This window comes from Ovis aries, chromosome Y (genome assembly GCF_016772045.2).
Source record: "Ovis aries strain OAR_USU_Benz2616 breed Rambouillet chromosome Y, ARS-UI_Ramb_v3.0, whole genome shotgun sequence".
Lineage (NCBI taxonomy): Eukaryota > Metazoa > Chordata > Mammalia > Artiodactyla > Bovidae > Ovis > Ovis aries.
The window spans coordinates 14,434,558-14,454,376 of NC_082741.1; positions in this window are offsets into that span (position 1 = coordinate 14,434,558).

Consider the following 19,819-nt stretch of genomic DNA (forward strand, 5'->3'; position numbering starts at 1 on the left):
TAAACATTTACTGAGCATGGCCCTGCCCATCAGAACAAAACACAGTTTTCCTCACAGCCATCTCTCCATTCAAGAAGCTTTCATAAGCCTTTTAACCTTGTCAGTGAGAGAGCAGACAAAAAACAAAAACAAAAACAAACAAACAAACAAAAAAAAAAAACAATCACAGACAACTTATCAAACTGATCAGTGCTGAAGAAGCTGAAGTTGATGCATTCTATGAAGACCTGCTGGTAAAGGGAATGACAAACCACTTCAGTATTCTTGCTTTGAGAACCCCATGAACAGTATGAAAAGGCAAAATGGTAGGATACTGAAAGAGGAACTCCCCAGGTCGGTAGGTGCCCAATATGCTACTGGAGATCAGTGGATAAATAACTCCATAAAGAAAGAAGGGATAGAGCCAATGCAAAAACAATACCCAGTTGTAGATATGATTGGTAATAGAAGCAAGATCCAATGCTGTAAGGGGCAATATTGCATAGGAAACTGGAATGCCAGGTCCATGAATCAAGGCAAATTGCAAGTGGTCAAACAGGAGATGGCAAGAGTGAACGTCGACATTCTAGGAATCAGTAAACTAAAATGGACTGGAATGGGTGAATTTAACTCAGATGATCATTATATCTACTACTGTGGGCAGGAATCCCTTAGAAGAAATGGAATAGCCATCATGGTCAACAAAAGAGTTCAAAATGCAGTACTTGGATGCAATCTCAAAAACGACAGAATGATCTCTGTTCGTTTCTAAGGCAAACCATTCAATATCACGGTAATCCAAGCCTATGCCCCCCAAACAGTAACACTGAAGAAGCTGAAGTTGAATAGTTTTATGAAGACCTACAAGACCTTTTAGAAGTAACACCCAACAAAGATGTCCTTTTCATTACAGGGGACTGGAATGCAAAAGTAGGAAGTCAAGACACACCTGGAGTAACAGGCCAATTTGGCCTTGGAATGCAGAATGAAGCAGGGCAAAGACTAACAGAGTTTTGCAAAGAGAACGCACAGGTCACAGCAAACACCGTCTTCCAACAATGCAGGAGAAGACTCTACAAATGGACATCACCAGATGGTCAATATCAAAATCAGAATTTTCTTTTTTTTTTTTTGCAGCCAAAGATGGAGAAGCTCTATCCAGTCAGCAAAAACAAGGCCAGGAGCTGACTGTGGCTCAGACCATGAACTCCTTATTGCCAAATTCAGCCTTAAATTGAAGAAAGAGGATAATACCACTAGACCATTCCAGTATGACCTAAATCAAATCCCTTATGATTATACAGTGGAAGTGAGAAATAGATTCTAGGGACTAGATCTGATATAGCACCTTATGAACTATGGAAAGAGGTTCATGACATGGTACAGAAGACAGGGATCAAGACCATCTGCATGGAAAAGAAATGCAAAAAAGCAGAATGGCTATCTGAGGAGGCCTTACAATTATATGTGTAAAGAAGAGAAGCGAAAAGCAAAAGAGAAAAGGAAAGATATAAGCACCTGAATGCAGAGTTCCAAAGAATAGCAATAAGAGATAAGAAAGCCTTCCTTAGTGATAAATGCAAAGGAATAGAGGAACACAACAGAATCGGAAAGACTAGAGATCTCGTCAAGAAAATGAGATATTTCAAGGGAAAATTTCATGCAAAGATGGGCTCAAATAAAGAACAAAAATCATATGAACCTAAGAGAAGCAGATGATATTAAGAGGTGGCAAGAATACACAGAAGAACCATACCAAAAAAAAAAAAATCTTCATGACCCAGATGATCAGGATGGTGTGATAACTCACCTAAAGCCAGACATTCTAGAATGTGGAGTCAAGTGGGCCTTAGAAAGCATCACTATGAACAAAGCTAGTGGAGGTGATGGCATTCCAATTGAACTATTTCAAATCCTGAGAGATGATTCTGTGAAAGTGCTGCGCTCAATATGCCAGTGAATTTGGAAAACTCAGCAGTGGCCACAGGACTGGAAAAGGTCAGATTTCATTCCAATCTCAAAGAAAGGCAATGCCTAAGAATGCTCAAACTACCACACAATTGCACTCATCTCACACGCTAGTAAAATGCTGCTCAAAATTTTCCGAGTCACCAGTATGTGAACTGTGAACTTCCTAATATTGAAGCTGGTTATAGTAAGGCAGAGCAACCAGAGATCAAATTGCCAACATATGCTATATCGTTGAAAAAGCAAAACAGTTCCAGAAAAGCATCTTTTGCTGCTTCATTGACTATGCCAAAGCCTTTGTGTGGATCACAATAAACTGGAAAATTCTGAAAGAGAATACCAGACCACCTGACCTGTCACTTGAGAAGCAACGGTTTCTCAGGTCAGGAAGCAACAGTTAGAACTGGAGAAGAAACAACAGACTGATTCCAAATAGGAAAAGGTGTACGTCAAGGCTGCATATTGTCATCCTGCTTATTTAACTTTAATGCAGAGTATATCATGAGAAATGCTGGGCTGGAAATATCACAAGCTGGAATCAAGATTGCTGAGAGAAATATCAATAACATCAGATATGAACATGAAACCACCCTTATGGCAGAAGGTGAAGAGGAACTAAAGAGCCTGTTGATGAAAGTGAAAGAGGAGAGTGAAAAAGTTGGCTTAAACCTCAAGATTCAGAAAATGAAGATCATGGCATCTGGTCTGTTCACTTCATGGGAAATAGATGGGGAAACAATGGAAACAGTGTCAGACTTTATTTTTTTGAGCTCCAAAAATCACTGCAGATGGTGATTGCAGCCATGAAATTAAAAGACACTTTTTCCTTGGCAGGAAAGTTATGATCAACCTAGATAGTATATTGAAAAGCAAAGATATTACTTTGCCAACAAAGATCTGTCTAGTCAAGACTATGAGTTTTTCAGTGGTCATGTATGGATGTGAGAGTTGGACTCTGAAGGAATCTGAGAACCAAAGAATTGATGCTTTTGAACTGTGGTGTTGGAGAAGACTGTTGAGAGTCCCTTGGACTGCAAGGAGATCCAACCAGTCCATCCTAAAGGAGATCAGTCCTGGGTGTTCATTCTAAGGACTGATGCTGAAGCTGAAACTTCAATACTTTGGCCACCTCTTGCGAAAAGTTGATTCATTGGAAAAGACTCTGATGCTGGGAGGGATTGGGGGCAGGAAGAGAAGGGGATGACTGAAGAGATAGCTGGATGCCATCACCCACGTGATGCACATGAGTTTGAGTGAACTCTGGAAGTTGGTGATGGAAAGGGAGGCCTGGTGTGCTGTGATTCATGGGGTCACAAAGAGTTGGACATGATTGAGTGACTGAACTGAACTGAACTGAACTGGTGAAGACCTACAAGACCTTCTAGAATTAACACCCAAGAAACAGGTCATTATCTTTACAGAGGACTTAGTGAAAAAGCAGGAAGTTAAGAAATACCTGGAGTAACAGGCACATTTGTCCTTGGAGTACACAATGAAGCAGGGAAAAGGCTAAGAGAGTTTTGCAAGAGAACACACTGGTACACTGGTCATATCATAGACTCTCTTCCCACAACACGAGAGAAGTCTCTACACATGGACATCACCAGGTAGTCAGTAGCAAAATCAGATTAATTATTTTTTGAGGAGGCGCAAAGATGGAGAAGCCCTATACAGTCAGCAAAAGAATACTGGGAGTTGACTGTGGCTCAGATCATGAAGTCTGTATTGCAAATTTCAGACCTCAGTTGAATAAAGTATGGAAACCACTAGACCATTCAGGTATGACCTACATCAAATCCCTTATTATTATCCAGTTCAGTTCAGTTCAGTTCAGTAGCTCAGTTGTGTCTAACTCTTTGCAACCCCATGAATCACAGCATGCCAGGCCTCCCTGTCCATCACCAATTCCCAGAGTTCACTCAGATTCACGTCCATTGAGTCAGTGATGCCATCCAGCTATCCCATCTTCTGTTGTCCCCTTCTCCTCCTGCCCCCATCCTTCCCAGCATCAGAGTCTTTTCCAATGAGTCAACATTTCGCATGAGGTGGCCAAAGTACTGGAGTTTCAGCTTTAGCATCACTCCTTCCAAAGGCATTCCAAGGGTGATCTCCTTCAGAATGGATTGGTTGGATCTCCATGCAGTCCAAGGGACTCTCAAGAGGCTTCTCCAACACCACAGTTCAAAAGCATCAATTATTCGGTGCTCAGCCTTCTTTACACTCCAACTTTCACATCCAAACAGGATCAGTGGAAAAACCATAGTCTTGACTAGACAGACCTTAGTCGGCAAAGTAATATCTATGCTTTTCAATATGCTGTCTAGGTTGGTTATAACTTTTCTTCCAAGAATTAAGCGTCTTTTAATTTCATGGCTGCAGTTACCATCTGCATTGATTCTGGAGTCCCCCAAAATAAAGTTTGACACAGTTTCCACTATTTTCCCATCTATTTCCCATGAAGTGATGGGACCAGATGCCATGATCTTCATTTTCTGAATGTTGAGGTTTAAGCCAACTTTTTCACTCTCCTCTTTTACTTTCCTCAAGAGGCTTTTTAGTTCCTCTTCACTTTCTGCCATATGAGTGATGTAATCTGTATATCTGAAGTTACTGATATTTCTCCTGGCAATCTTGATGCCAGCTGGTGTTTCTTTCAGTCCAGCATTTCTCATGATGTACTCTGCATATAAGTTAGATAAGCAAGGTGATAATATACAGCCTTGACGTACTCCTTTTCCTATTTGGAACCAGTCTGTTGTTTCATGTCCAGTTCTAACTGTTGCTTCCTGACCTGCATACAGATATCTCAAGAGGCAGGTCAGGTGGTCTGGTATTGCCATCTCTCTCAGAATTTTCCACAGATTATCCAGTGGAAGTGACAAATAGATTTAAGGGATTAGATCTTATTGACAAAGCTCCTGAAGAACTATGGACAGAGGTTTGTGACATTATATGGGAGGCAAGGATCAAGAACATCCCTAAGAAAAGGAAATGCAAAAAAGCAAAATGGCTGTCTGAGGCCTTAAAATAGATAAGAAATGAAGAGAAGCTAAAGACAAAGCAAAAAAGGAAATATATAACCATCTGAAATCAGAGTTCCAAAGAATAGCATGGAGAGATTATATTCCTCAGTGATCAATGCAAAACAATGGAGGAAAACAATGGAGTGGGAAAGATCAGATATCTCTTCAAGAAAATTAAAGATACCAAGCGAATATTTCATGCAAAGATGAACAGAATAAAGGACAGAAATGGTATGGACCTAACAGAAGTAGGAAATATTAAAAAAAGAAGTGGCAAGAATGCACACAAGAACAATACATAAAAAGATCTTCATCACACACATAACCATGATGGTGTGATCATGGAGGATGAGAAAAGATGTGAAGATGTGAAAGGGGATTGTAATCAGTGGTGGAAAAGGTGGAGAACTTCCTGAGAGCAGTAAGTGCTAAGATGCAGAGGAGAGAGGAAGATGGATGAGGCAATGCAGATAGGTTGTGAGGAAATGCAGACAAAAGGAATGACACTAATGGAAAACAAATTCAGAAAACAGTCTCTGTAGGCTCTGTGCACTGTCTGGCATGGATGGAGGTGGGGTATTCTGTGTGCTGACCTGGTATGGATGGAGGTGGAATAGTCTGAGTGGGGTACTTCCATGGATGGAGCAGGGGTGGTGAGCAGGTCAGGCATCATGAATAGTGTGTCTGCTGACCTAGCATGAATGGAGCTGGGGTGATTGTGTGCTGACTTGGCATGAATTGAGGCATGGTGGTTGAGTGGTGTCCTTGCATGGATGGAGCAGGAGTGGTCTGTGTGCTGACCTGACATTGATAGAGCTGTTGTGGTCTGTGTGCTGATCTGGCATGAAAGTGTCTGGGGTGTTCGGTGCACTGACTGGAATGGATGGAGGCGGGGTGCTGTGCACTTACGTGGCATGGATGGAGGTGGGGTGGTCTGAGTGGTGTTCTTGCTTGGATGGAGCAGGCGTGGTCTGTGTGCTGATCTGGCATGGATGGAGCTGGGATGATCTGTGTACTGACTTTGATGAATGGACGTGGGCTGGTCTATGTGCTGACCTGCCAAGGATGGAGGTGGGGTGGTTTGAGTACTGACATGGCATGAATGGAGGTGGGGTGGTCTGTGTCCTGACATGGCGTGGATGGAGCTGCGGTGGTCTGAGTTGTGTCCTTGCATAGATGGAGCAGGGGTGGTCTATCCTGATGTGGATAGAAGTTGCGTGGTCTGTGTGCTGATCTTGCTGGATGAACGTGGGGTGGTCTGTGGGCTGACCTGGCATGGAGGGAGGTGGTGTGATCTGAGTGGTGTCCTTTCATGGATGGAGGTGGGGAGGTCTGTGTGGTGTCCTGGCATGGATGGTGCTATGGTGATCTGTGTGGTGACCTGGCATCAATGAGTCGTGTCCTTGCATAGATGGAGGTGGGGTGGTCTGTGAACTATCCTGATGTGGATAGAGGTGGCATGGTCTGTGTGCTGATCTTGCTGGATGAACATGGGGTGGTCTGTGTGCTGACCTGGAGTGGATGGTGCTGGGGTGGTCTCTGTGGTGATCTGGCATGGATGGAGGTCGTGTAGTCTGTGTGCTCACTTGGCATGGATAGAGCTAGGGTGGGACCAGTTGGTGTGTTCCTAAGTGACAGAATTGAGCTGTGCTTGGCTGGTGGGTGGGCAAACAAGTTAATGATCAGTCAGGGAGGTGGCATAGAGTGTCTGGTGAGAATCAGTTCATAAACAGCTTGATAAGTTCAGGTTCCCCAAAGAGAACAGGGTCTGGGGCTCTCAAAGCACCGATATGGGTCTGGGGTTCTGAAGGAGAAGGAAAGTACACACTTTTTTTCCCTCTCTGCATTCCTTAGTCTTGTACACACACACACACACACACACACACACACACAAACAAACACATTTGTGTTTTTTTTCCTTTAAGCCTGGAACTGGTGATTCACAACAAACACTCAGTTTAAACTCTGTTCTGGGGATTATATAACAAAGTATCCTGAGCACAGTTTCTTCTTCCTGAAAACCTTCTGGCTAATCCTGTTATCTTAAAATGTAAATTATGGGAGTGTGTCTAGTAAAATCTTAACAACCCTGAAACATTATTTTGATTTATTGTAAAAACTAATTAAAATAGTTGATAACTCCCTTGCTAACACTAGCAAGGGGAGCATTGTCCATTGCCCTTCTGATGTCTATGTCAGAATATTTCCCTGTCCATTTTCTTACTTTAATAAAACTCTGCTACAAAAAATCTCTTGAGTGATCAAGCCTGTTCCCTGGTCCCAAAGCTAAATCTTCTTCCTCAGAGATCATGAATCCAACATTGTTCACTGTACACTATTAGGGGTGGTTTTGATTTTTCTGCTTGACCCCTTGCCATTTGTAAACGAGAGACCAGCATTATGTGTGTGTGAAGTGAGTATTAAGAAGCAGTGGCTTGCTCTGTGTCTCAATTTCTTAAACTGAGACCATTAAAACTATTTTTGCAGTGAATTGCATTAACTTTAGGAAGCGCCATGCCTTGGCTCCCAGTCTTACTCCTTATTCAGGGAGGTTTAGTGGGTCTGACTGGCAAGCCCTTGGGAAAGCCTGTGGAGTTCAGTGCTGACACTGAGTTAGTGCCATGTATTGGACCATTCATTTACTCTAATGTGCACTTTGCAAAGCCATTATGAGATATTCTCTTGAGATTTCTTATTCTCCTAGTTGTTGATGCAGTGTTGCTTGGAATAGATCCAGAAATCAGTGAGTGGAATGTGCTCTATAACTGTCCTTTTTATTTTTTACCAGTTTTATTTCATTTTTACTTGTGAGAGACATACACACACACTGAGAGAGACACACACAAACACTGAGAGACACACACACTGAGAGAGATGCTCACCCACACACCTAGTTAGATACACACACACACTGAGAGTGAGATACACACATGCTGGGAGACACATATTCCCATATTGAGAGAGACACTCACAATGAGAGACATCCACACATATACACTGAGAGAGATGCACTCACTGAGAGAAATACATACACACTAGAGACATAACACACAGAGAGACACACACACACACACACACACACACATTGAGTGACATACACACACCCTGAGAGTGGGATACAAACATCCTGAGAGACACATACCCTCATATTGAGAGAGAGACACACACAATGAGAGAGACACACACAAAATGAGAGACATCCATACACATACACCGAGAGAGATGCACTCACTGAGAGAGATTCACACACATTTATAGACACACAACACACAGAGGCACAGACACAAACACTGAGAGAGAGACACACACACTCTGAGACACACACATAGAGTAATGCATGAACACACACTGAGATATCCTCATATACACTGAGAGAGACACACACTGAGAGACACATAAAACTGGAGGCAACAATACAAACACAGAGAGACATACATTGAATTGGATGGAAATGCTAAAAGGAAGACACATATATAAGAGACACACACATACTGAGAGAGATGCAGGCACACACAGTGACAGTGAGACACACACCCAGAGACAGACATACACTGAGACAGACTCAGACACATACAGTGAGAGAAACACACACAGAAACAGGACCACAAACACTGAAAGACACATACACACACACTGAAAGAAACATGAATACAGAGAGAAACACACATTGAGGGACAAACACATAGAGACACACACCCAATGAGGTAGAAACCTACACCTTGAGAGAATCACACACAAAAACACACAATGAGTGACACACACAGAGACACACAAACTATGAGTGCAACACACACTGTGACAGAGATACACATACAAACACTGAAAGACACACCCACTAAGAGAGATGCACATATGCACTGACAAAGAGACAAACACTGAGACAGACACACAAACTGAAGGATACACACATACTGAGAGAGACACAAACACACACACTGAGAGAGAGAGTCAAACAGAGAGACACACTCATTGAGAGAAACACACATACACTGAGAAAGAAACAAAGAAACATACACTCTGATGGAATCACAGACACACACTGAAAGACACAGAGAAACATATACTGAAAGAGTGACATACACACACTAAGAGAGACATATTCAGACACTGAGGGAGAGACATGATAGATAGAGAAACACACACACACTGAGAGACACAGACATACAGAGAGAGATGCACATGCACACACTGAGAGAGGGACACACATAATGAATTAGAAACACATACTGAGAAACACACATACAGTGGGAGACTGAAAAAGCACACAGAGGGTGACACATGCAGAGGATGACAGACACACACTGAGAGAAAGGAACAAACACAATGAGAAACACAAAGCACTGAGAGGGACACACACAATGAGAAAGATATAAACACACTCTGGCACACACACACACATACACTGAGAGACACAAATACAGAGAGAGAAACACACACACTGAGAGACATACAAACATACTGAGAGAGAGATCCACAAGTTACAGAGAGATACACCCTGAGAGAATGAAACACACACACACTGAGAGAGACACACACACATTGCGAGACACCCATAGACACACACTCACAGATAAACAGAGACACAGACATTGAAAGAGACATAAACAGACACTGAGAGACACACCACACTGCAAGAGAATCCCTCACTGAGAGAGAAACACACACACTGAGAGACACATACACTGAGAGAAAAATATACACTCTGAGAGAATCACACAAGCACACTGAGAGACATAAACACAAACACACTACGAGAGTGTGACAAAAACACACAGAGAATGACACACACACAGTGAGAGACACACACCTACAGAGTTAGAGACACACACACACTGAGAGAGGCTCACACAACTCTGAGAAAGATACAGGCACATAGTGAGAGAGAGAGACATATTGAGAGATACACATATTCATAGAGAGACACACACACTGAGAGAAATACAAACGCAGTGAGAGAGACCCACGCAAGATACAGAGAGTTACACACTGTGAAAGAGTCACACACAAACACACACATACACTGAGACACCCACATAAACACACACACAGAGACACACATTGAGAGACACACACAGAGACACACATTGAGAGACACACACAAACACTGAGAGGCACACTCACAGAGATGCACACCCTAGAGACAGAGACACAACAGTGATAGAGAGACACACATAATGAGGGAGACACACATGCACACACTGAGAGAGATGCAAACACAAACACATTGTAAGAGTGCAACATAGAGCAAGAGAGACACACACATACACACTGAGAGTGAGACATACACACTAAGAGTGAGACAGACACACTGAGAGAGACACACAAACACTGAGAGAGATACACAAACAGTGAGAAAGAAACAGACACACTGAGGTAAACACACACACACACACAGAGACACACAAACATAGGCACACACACACTCAGAGACACAAGGTACAGAGATAGACTAACACAGACTGAGAGACACACACACAAACTGAGATACACAGACACACTGAGAGGGATACACACATTCAGAGAGAGACCCACACACTGAAAGAGGCACACACACTTAGAGAGACACATACACACACATTGAGAGAGAGACACACACACACTAGGAGACAAACACACACTGAGAGAGACACACAGGGAAAAACAAATTAAGAGACACACACAAATTGTGAAAGAGATGCACAACACACTGAGAGTGAGATACACACCCAGAGAGACATACATGTAGAGACACACACAAAGAGAGAGACACATACACGGTGAGATACAGTAACACACACAGTGAGGCAGTAACACACTGAGATACACACACACTGAGAGAGACGTGCACAGATACACTTAGAGAGACACACACACACACTGAGAGACACATGCAGACACTGAGAGAGACACTCAGTCACACACTGAAATAGACACATAGTATACTGAGAGACACACAAATGCAGAGAGAAACATACAGATGAGTGAGACACATACATAAAGAGAGACACACAAACTGAGAGGGAAATAGATGCAATAAGAGGAAAACACACACAGAGACACTCACACTGAATTAGATGGAAACACTGAGAGACACACACACACAGACTGATGAGACAAACACATACACTGAGAGACACACAGATATATAGAGAAACACACACAGATGAGAGAGAAACATAGACAATGAGAGAAAAACACACACACTGAGAGGTACAATAGAATTGGATGGACATCTGAGAGAGACACAGACACACAAATACACCCTGAGAGAGTTGAACACACACAAAGTGAGAAAGAGACAAATATACACTGAGAGAGACACACCCAAACTGGGAGACACATGCACACAGAGAGAGACACACACTCACATGCTGAGAGAGACAAACACAATGAAGGACACCCACACACGGAGAGAGGCACACAAACACTGAGAGACTCACACAGAGAGACACACAATCACAGAGATGCACCACTGAGAGACATACACACAGTGAGAGAGGGACACATACACACTGAGAGACACACACATACACAGAGAAACACACACACACTGAGAGACACACACATACACAGAGAAACACACACACACTGAGACACACACACTGAATTAGAAATACACACACTGATAGAAACACACTCAGTGGGTGACTGAAACTGACACACTGAGTGGGACACACACACTGAAAGAGAGGCAAAGACACAATTGCAGAGAGACACCAAACCGTGCCAGAGACACACACAATGAGAGAAACACACACACAATGAGACAGATGCACACACACACACTGAGAAAGATATAAAACACAATGAGATACAGACACACTCACTGAGAGACAAACAGATACAGAGAGAAACACACACAATGGGAGAGACATGCACATACTGAGAGACAGGCACACACACACACTGAGAGAGACACACAAACTGAATTAAAAACACACACACTGATAGGGACACACTCAGTGGGTGACTGAAACTGACACACTGAATGTGACATACACACACTGAAAGAGCGGCAGACACACAATCACAAAGAGACACCAAACAGTGAAAGAGACACACACAATGAGAAAAATACACACACAATGAGAGAGACACGCACACACATACTGAGGAAGATACAATGCACAATGAGATGCAGATACAGTCACTGAGAGTCACACAGATACACAGAGAAACACACAAACACAATGAGAAACACACAAACACATTGAGACAGAGATGCACATGTTATAGTGAGATACAACCTGAGAGACCAACACTCACACAATTACAATATGATAGAGACACACACAAACTGTGAGACACCTATATACAAAGACACAGAGACACATGCATTGAGAGAGAGACACACATACTGAGAGAGAAACACCACACTGAGAGAATTATACACTGAGAGAGAAACACACACACACACTGAGACATACACACATACAGAGAGAGTCCCCCATGCAATGAGAGAGAAACACAAAATAAGACTGAGAGACACACACACTGAGAGAGACAGACACACTGAATTAGACACTCACACAAACTGATAGAGACACACACAGAGGGAGACTGTAACTGAAACACTGAAGGTCACACACAAACACTGAGCTAGAGGCACATACACACACAAAGAGACACACAAAACACTGAGAAACACATACAATGAAAAACATACACATAATGAAAGAGAGGCATACACACACAGTGAGAAAATTAAAGACCACAATGAGAGTTACACACACACATTGAGAGACACATAGATACAGAGAGAGACACACACTGAGAGACACAGAAACACACTGAGGGAGAGACCCACAAGATAAAAAGGGATACACACAATGAGATGGTGACAGACACACACATACACTGAGAGAGACACAGATTGTGAGACACCACATACACACACACAGACACACAGATACATGTACATTGAGAAAGGCACACAGAGATACTGTGAGAAACACACAAAGAGAGAGAGAAACACACACACTAATAGACACATGCAGAAACATATTGAGAGAGGGACACACACAGAGACACACATATAGAGAGATAAACACACACTGAAATAGAGACACACATTCATTGACAGACCCAAACACACACTGAGACAGAGAGACTCACACTGAGGTAGAAACACACTGTGAGAGACAGAAACAGACACACTGATTGTGACACACACACACAGAGAGGCACACATGCACACTGAGAGATAGATACAGATAAACAATGAAATGGACAAACACACATAATGAGAAAGATAAAGACACACAGTGAGAGAGACACAGACAAACTGAGAGACACAAATAAAGAGAGAGACACACAAACACAAGCAGAGACACACAAGATAGAGATGCACATACTAAAAGAGACCCAAACACAGACAGACAATATGAGAGTGCAACAAAGAGAGACACAGACACACTGAGAGTGAGAAACACATATTGAGAGACAAAACACACAGTGAGAGATATATACACACAGTGAAAAAAACAGACACACTGAGAAACACACACTCACCGAGAGACGCACAAACACAGGCACACACACACACAGAGACACAAAGTATAGAGACAGACTCACACACATTGAGAGAGACACAGACACTGAGACACATACACTGAGAGAGACACACACACTGAGATACTCAGACACACTGCGAGGAATACACACATTGAGATATAGACCCACACACACTGAGGAGACACACACTGAGAGAGACACAAGCACACTGAGACACACAGTGAAACACAGACTGAGAGATACACAAAAATTGTGAAAGAAACACACAACACACTGAGAGTGAGATACACACAGAGAGAGACATACATGAAATGAGAGACACACACATACAGAGAGAGATACACACATTGAGATACAGCAACACATACAGTGAGACAGTAACACACTGAGACACACACACACAGAGACACACAAACACTGAGAAATACCCACACACTGAGGGACACACACTAACACTGAGAGAGACACTCAGAGTCTCACACTGAAACAGAGACACTCACACATACTGAGAAACACACAGATACAGATAGAGAAACACACAGATGAGTGAGACACATACATAGAGATACAAAAATTGAGAGGGAAAGAGACACAATAAGAGGAAAACACATACTGAGACACACACACACACACTGAATTAGATGCAAACATTGAGAGAGACACACACAGACTGACAGAGACAAACACACACATTGAGAAACACACAGATACAAAGAGAGACACACACAGATGAGACAGACACAAATAGAGAGAGACACACACACAATGAGAGATACACACACACAATGAGAGAAAAACACACGTACTGAGACATAGAACTGAACTGGATGGAAATCTGAGAGACACACATACTGAGACACACACACAAACACATACTGAGAAAGCTTACACACACACAAACTGAGAAAGAGACTAACACACACTGAGAGAGTCACCAAACCTGGGAGACACACTCACACTGAGAGAGATGAACACTCACATGCTGAGAGAGACACACACAAACACTGAAAGACACCCATACACAGAGACAGACACACAAACACTGAGAGACTCACACAGAGAGACACAAAATCACAGAGCTACACACACACACACACACACACTGAGAGAAAAATGCATACATACTGAGACACACACATACACAGAGAAACACACAATGAGAGCCACACACACAGAGAACCTTACACACTGAGAGAAAAACATGCACACTGTGAGATGAAAACACACACACACTGAAAGTGTTGGACACACTGAGAGACAGACACAAGCACAGAGAAGTATTCACACACAGAGTTGCATAGAGACACACTGAGAGAGACAAACATAAACACTGAGAGACACACACAGACATACACCAACTGGTAGAGACCCACACACACTGAGAGAGATTCACACACACTGAGAGAAACACAAACGCTGAAACAGACACATACACACTGAGAGACAGACACATGCACACTTAAAGAGACACAAACACACACTGAAAGACACACTAATACAGAGACACCCACACACTGAGAGAGAAACACACAGAAAGAGACACACAGAGACACACACACTTAGAGAAAGAGAAACACACTAACACACTGAGAGAGAGACAAACACACAGCAAGAGACAGACATATACAGAGAGAGACACAAACAATGAGAGAGAGAGAAATGCACACACACTGACAGATACACACAGAGGGAGAAACATCCACACAGAGAGACACACGCACACTGAGAGCGAGAAACACATACTCTGAGAGACAGACACACATACTGAGACAGAGACACACATATATAATCTGAGAGAGAGACACAAACACGCTGTAAGACACCTAAAAACCCTCACACAGAGACAAACAGAGATATGCACATTGAGAGAGAGACACACCCACACTGAGAGAGAGATATTAACATACTGAGAAAGAAACACATATACACTGAGAGACACACAGACAAGCTCAGAGACACAGAGAGACAGACACATTGAAAGACACACACACAGTTTGAGAGAGAGAGATACACATATTGAGAGCGAGATAAAATGTACTGATAGAGAAAGATGCACAATGAGAGAGAGAAACACATGCACAGTGAGAGACACAAACACACAGAGAGATGCACAGATTGAGGGAGACACACACACATATACTGAGAGAGACACACACAATCTGATAGACAAAACTACACAGTTAGAGAAATACACACATAATGGGACAGATGCACACACTGAGGGAGAGACACACATACTGAGTCACACACACAAAGAAACACACACATACTGAGAAAGTGACACATACACACAGAGAGACACACAGAATGAGTGTGACACACACAGACTGAGAGTAAGACACACACACACACTGAGCGAAACACACACCCAGAAGCTGAGAGAAAGCAACACTCATGCCCCGAAACACACACACACTGAGAGTGAGACACACACTGAGAGAGACAGAGATACACACAAATTGAGAGAGAAACCCACAGGCACTGAGAGAGATATAAACACACTGAGAGAGAGACATGCACACCCTGAGAGAGACACACAGAGAAATACAGAAACTGAGAGGCCCAAATATACTAGAGATATACACAAACACTGAAAGAGAGACACCCACAAACTCAGAGGGAGACACAGACAGAGAGGCACAAAGAGACACATGCAATTAGAGAAAGAAAAACACATAGAGAGAGACACATATCCTGAGAAAGCCACACGCACACACACACAAAGAAATACACACATGCACTGAGAGTGGGACGCACACACACTGAGAGAAACATATACAGGCAGAGACAGACACATAATGAAAGGGAGAGAAACGTACACACTGAGAGAAAGAAACACACACACTGACACACACACACACAGAAACTTATGATGCACAGAGAGACAAACACATGCTGAGAGTGACACACACACAAACACACAGAGGGAGAAACATGTTCACAGAGACAAAGACACACTGAGAGACACACACACTGACACACATACAGAGAGACAAAAACACAGTGTGAGAGAGACACATACAGTTGACCAATGCACACACACACAGTGAGAGGCACACACACTGAGAGGGGAAAATGCATAGACACACATATTGATAGAGAAACACACACACTTAGAGAGACACACAGAAACTGTGAGAGAATGTGTGTATGTCTCTTTCACCATTTGTCTTTTTGCCAGTTATTGTGTGTCTCTCTCACTGTATGTGTGTCTGTCAGTGTGTGTGTCTCACTGGGTGTGTCTCTCAGCGTGTATGAGTGAGTAGATCTTTGTGTGTGTGTGTCTCAGTGTGTGTGTGTGTCAGAGTGTGTGTGTGGGTAGGTTCGTGTATGTATGTGTCCCTCAGTGTATTTATCTCTCTCCCAGTGTTTCCATCCAATTCAGTGTCTGTGTGTGTCTCTCAGTATGTGTGTTTTGCTTTCATTATGTATGTTTCTCTCTCAGTGTGTGTGTCTCTCTCTATGTTTATGTTTCTCTATCTGTCTCTTAGTGTTTGTGTCTCTCTTTCAATGTGTGTATCTATCTCAGGGTCTCTGAGAGTGTCTCTCAGTGTGTGTGTGTCTCTCTCAATTTTTCTGTGTGTGTGTCTCTGTGTGTGTCTCTGTCTCAGTGTGTGACTCGTTCGCAGTGAATGTGTACGCCGCTCTCAGTGTGTGTGTCTTTCTCTCAATGTGTATGTCTCTCAGTGTATGTGTGTGTGTCTCTCTCAGTGTATGTGTGTGTCTCTCTCTCAGTGTATGTATGTATCCCTCTCTCATTGTGTCTGTGTCGCTCAGTGTGTGTGTCTCTATGGGTATGCTTTTCATTAAGTGTGTGTCTCTCACTCTCATTGTATGTGTCTCTTAGTATGCGTATTTCTCTCAGTGTGAATCTCTTACAGTGTGTGTGTGTGTCTCTCTCTGTGTGTGTTTGTCATTCTCAATGTGTTTGTCCCTCAGTATGCATGTCTGTCTCACAGTATATGTTTGTGTCTGTCACTGTGTTTGTCACATTCACTGTGTGTTGAGTCTCTCTGTGTATGTATGTGCCCTCAGTGTGTGCGCGTTTCTCTCATTGTGTTTCTCTCACTCCAAGTGTGTGTCTCAGAGTGTCTCTCTGTGTGTGGGTATCTCTCAGTATGTGTGTTTCTCTCTCACTTTTTGTGTGTTTGTTTCTCATTCTGTGTGTCTCTCATTGTCTGTGTGTGTCTCTCCTTATGTGTATATCTCTCAGTGTGTGCATTTATCTCAGTGTTTGTGTGTGTATCTCTCAGTGTGTCTCTCTTTGTACATCTGCATCTCTCAGTGTGATTTTCTCAATGTGTATGTGTCTCTCAATGGGTGTGTCTCTCTATCAGTGTGAGCATCCCTACCAGTGTGTGTGTGTTAGTGTCTCAGTGAGTTGTCACTCAATGTGCCTAACCCTCTGTGTGAGTGTGTGTGACTCTTTATCAGTGTGTGTCGCTCTAATTGTGTGATTCCCTATCAATGTGGGAGTGTCTTTGTCAGTGTTTGTGTCTCTCAGTGTGGGTGACACTCTCACAGTATTTGCATGTTTCTCAGTGTGTGTGTATCTCTCTCAGTTTATGTGTGTATATCACCTTGTATGTGTGTGTCCTTCAGTGTGTGTGTGTTTCTCTCTCACTGTGTGAGTCTCTCACTTAGTGTGACAGTCTCTCTCAGTGTGTGCTTGTGTATCTCTCAGTGTGTGTTTCTTTCTCACTGTGTCTCTCATTATATGTGTCTCTCTCACAGTGTATGTGTCTGTGTGTGTGTTTCTCTCTCAGGGTATTTTGTGTCTCTGTGTGTGTGTCTCTCAGTATGTGTATCTATCTCAATGGGAGTATGTATCTCTCTAAGTGTGTGGGTCTCACTCTCAGAGTGTGTCACACTCTCAGTGATTCCATTCATTCAGTGTGTGTGTGTGTTTCTCAATGTGTGTTTCTCTGTGTGTGTGTGTCTGATTGTGTGTTTGCGTCTCTTTCTGACAGTGTGTGTCTCCTTCTCTGAGTTTGTGTGTGTCTCTCTCAGTGTGTGTCTCTGTCTCAGTGTGTGTGTGTCTCACTGTATGTGTGTGGGTCTCTCTGTCTCACAGTATCACAGTATTAAGTGTCTCTGAATGTTTCCCTGTTTCATTGTCTGTGTCTCTCTGTGCCTCTGTGTTTGTGTGTCTCTCAGTGTCTGTGTGTGTGTCTCTCTCCTAGTGTCTCTACATCTGTGTGTTCTCTACTCAGTGTGTATGTCTATCTCTCTCAGTGTGTGTGTGTCTCAGTGTGTCAGTCACTCTCTCAGTGTGTGTGTCTCTCAGTCAATGTTTCAATCCAGAGTGGTGGCAGCTGTGGAGCATGCATGCACTCTCGCGATGCTTGCCTATGCTTGCCCAGGCTTGCCCCACGTGGGTGAACTCTCTCCCCAGCTCTCACACGTTCTTCTAAGCTTTTGAGCACTTTCCCAGCCGATGGCTCTGCGATGTGGGAAAGGCATCTCGATGTGAACCTGGCTTCCTGTTCCCCAGTAGGTGCTCGAACCTCAAAAATTGGAAGGCTGCAATACCTACTAAGAAATCCTTCCTTTATGGTGTACCAGGGTATTCAGTGAAAAGTTCTGTGAAATTGCATCCACGTAGGTAGCCCAGTACTCGCCTGTGTGGGTTTTGAGCTTGCTGAAGAGACAGTGGACCCCATGTACTTGTGAATTGGGTAATATAAATACTTCAATACTCTTATAAATATAATGGATGTGGGGAAGATCTTTCTCTGGATATGCTAAGACTGTCGAAGAAGAAAGCCAAGAAGAAAAAGTGGCAAAGAAGAGAGCTGAATTTCTGAGAAGAGGAACTGTAAAGATGGTGGAGGAATAGGATGGGAAGACCACTTTCTCCCTCACAAATTCCTCAAAAGAACATTTCAATGCTAAGCAAACTCCACAAAACAACTTCTGTAGGCTGGCAGAGGACATCAGGCAACCAGAAAATCAGACCATTGTCTTTAAAAACAGAGAGAAGAAACCCAGCTCCACCCACCAGAACTCCAACACAAGCCTCCCTAACCAGGAAACTTTGACAAGCCACTGATACTACCCCACCCACAGTGAGGAAGCTCGATAATAAAAAGAACCCCACAAATCACCAGAATATAAAAAAGCCACCCCAAACGCAGCAATATAACCAAGATGAAGAGACAGAGGAATACTCACCAGGTAAAGGAACAGGAGAGTTGCCCACCAAACCAAAGAGGAAGAAGTAGGGAATCTACCTGAGAAGGAATTCCGAATACTGATAGTGAAAATGATCCAAAATCTTGAAATCAAAATGGAATCACAGATAAATAGCCTAGAGTCAAGGATTGAGAAGATGCAAGAAAGGTTTAACAAGGACC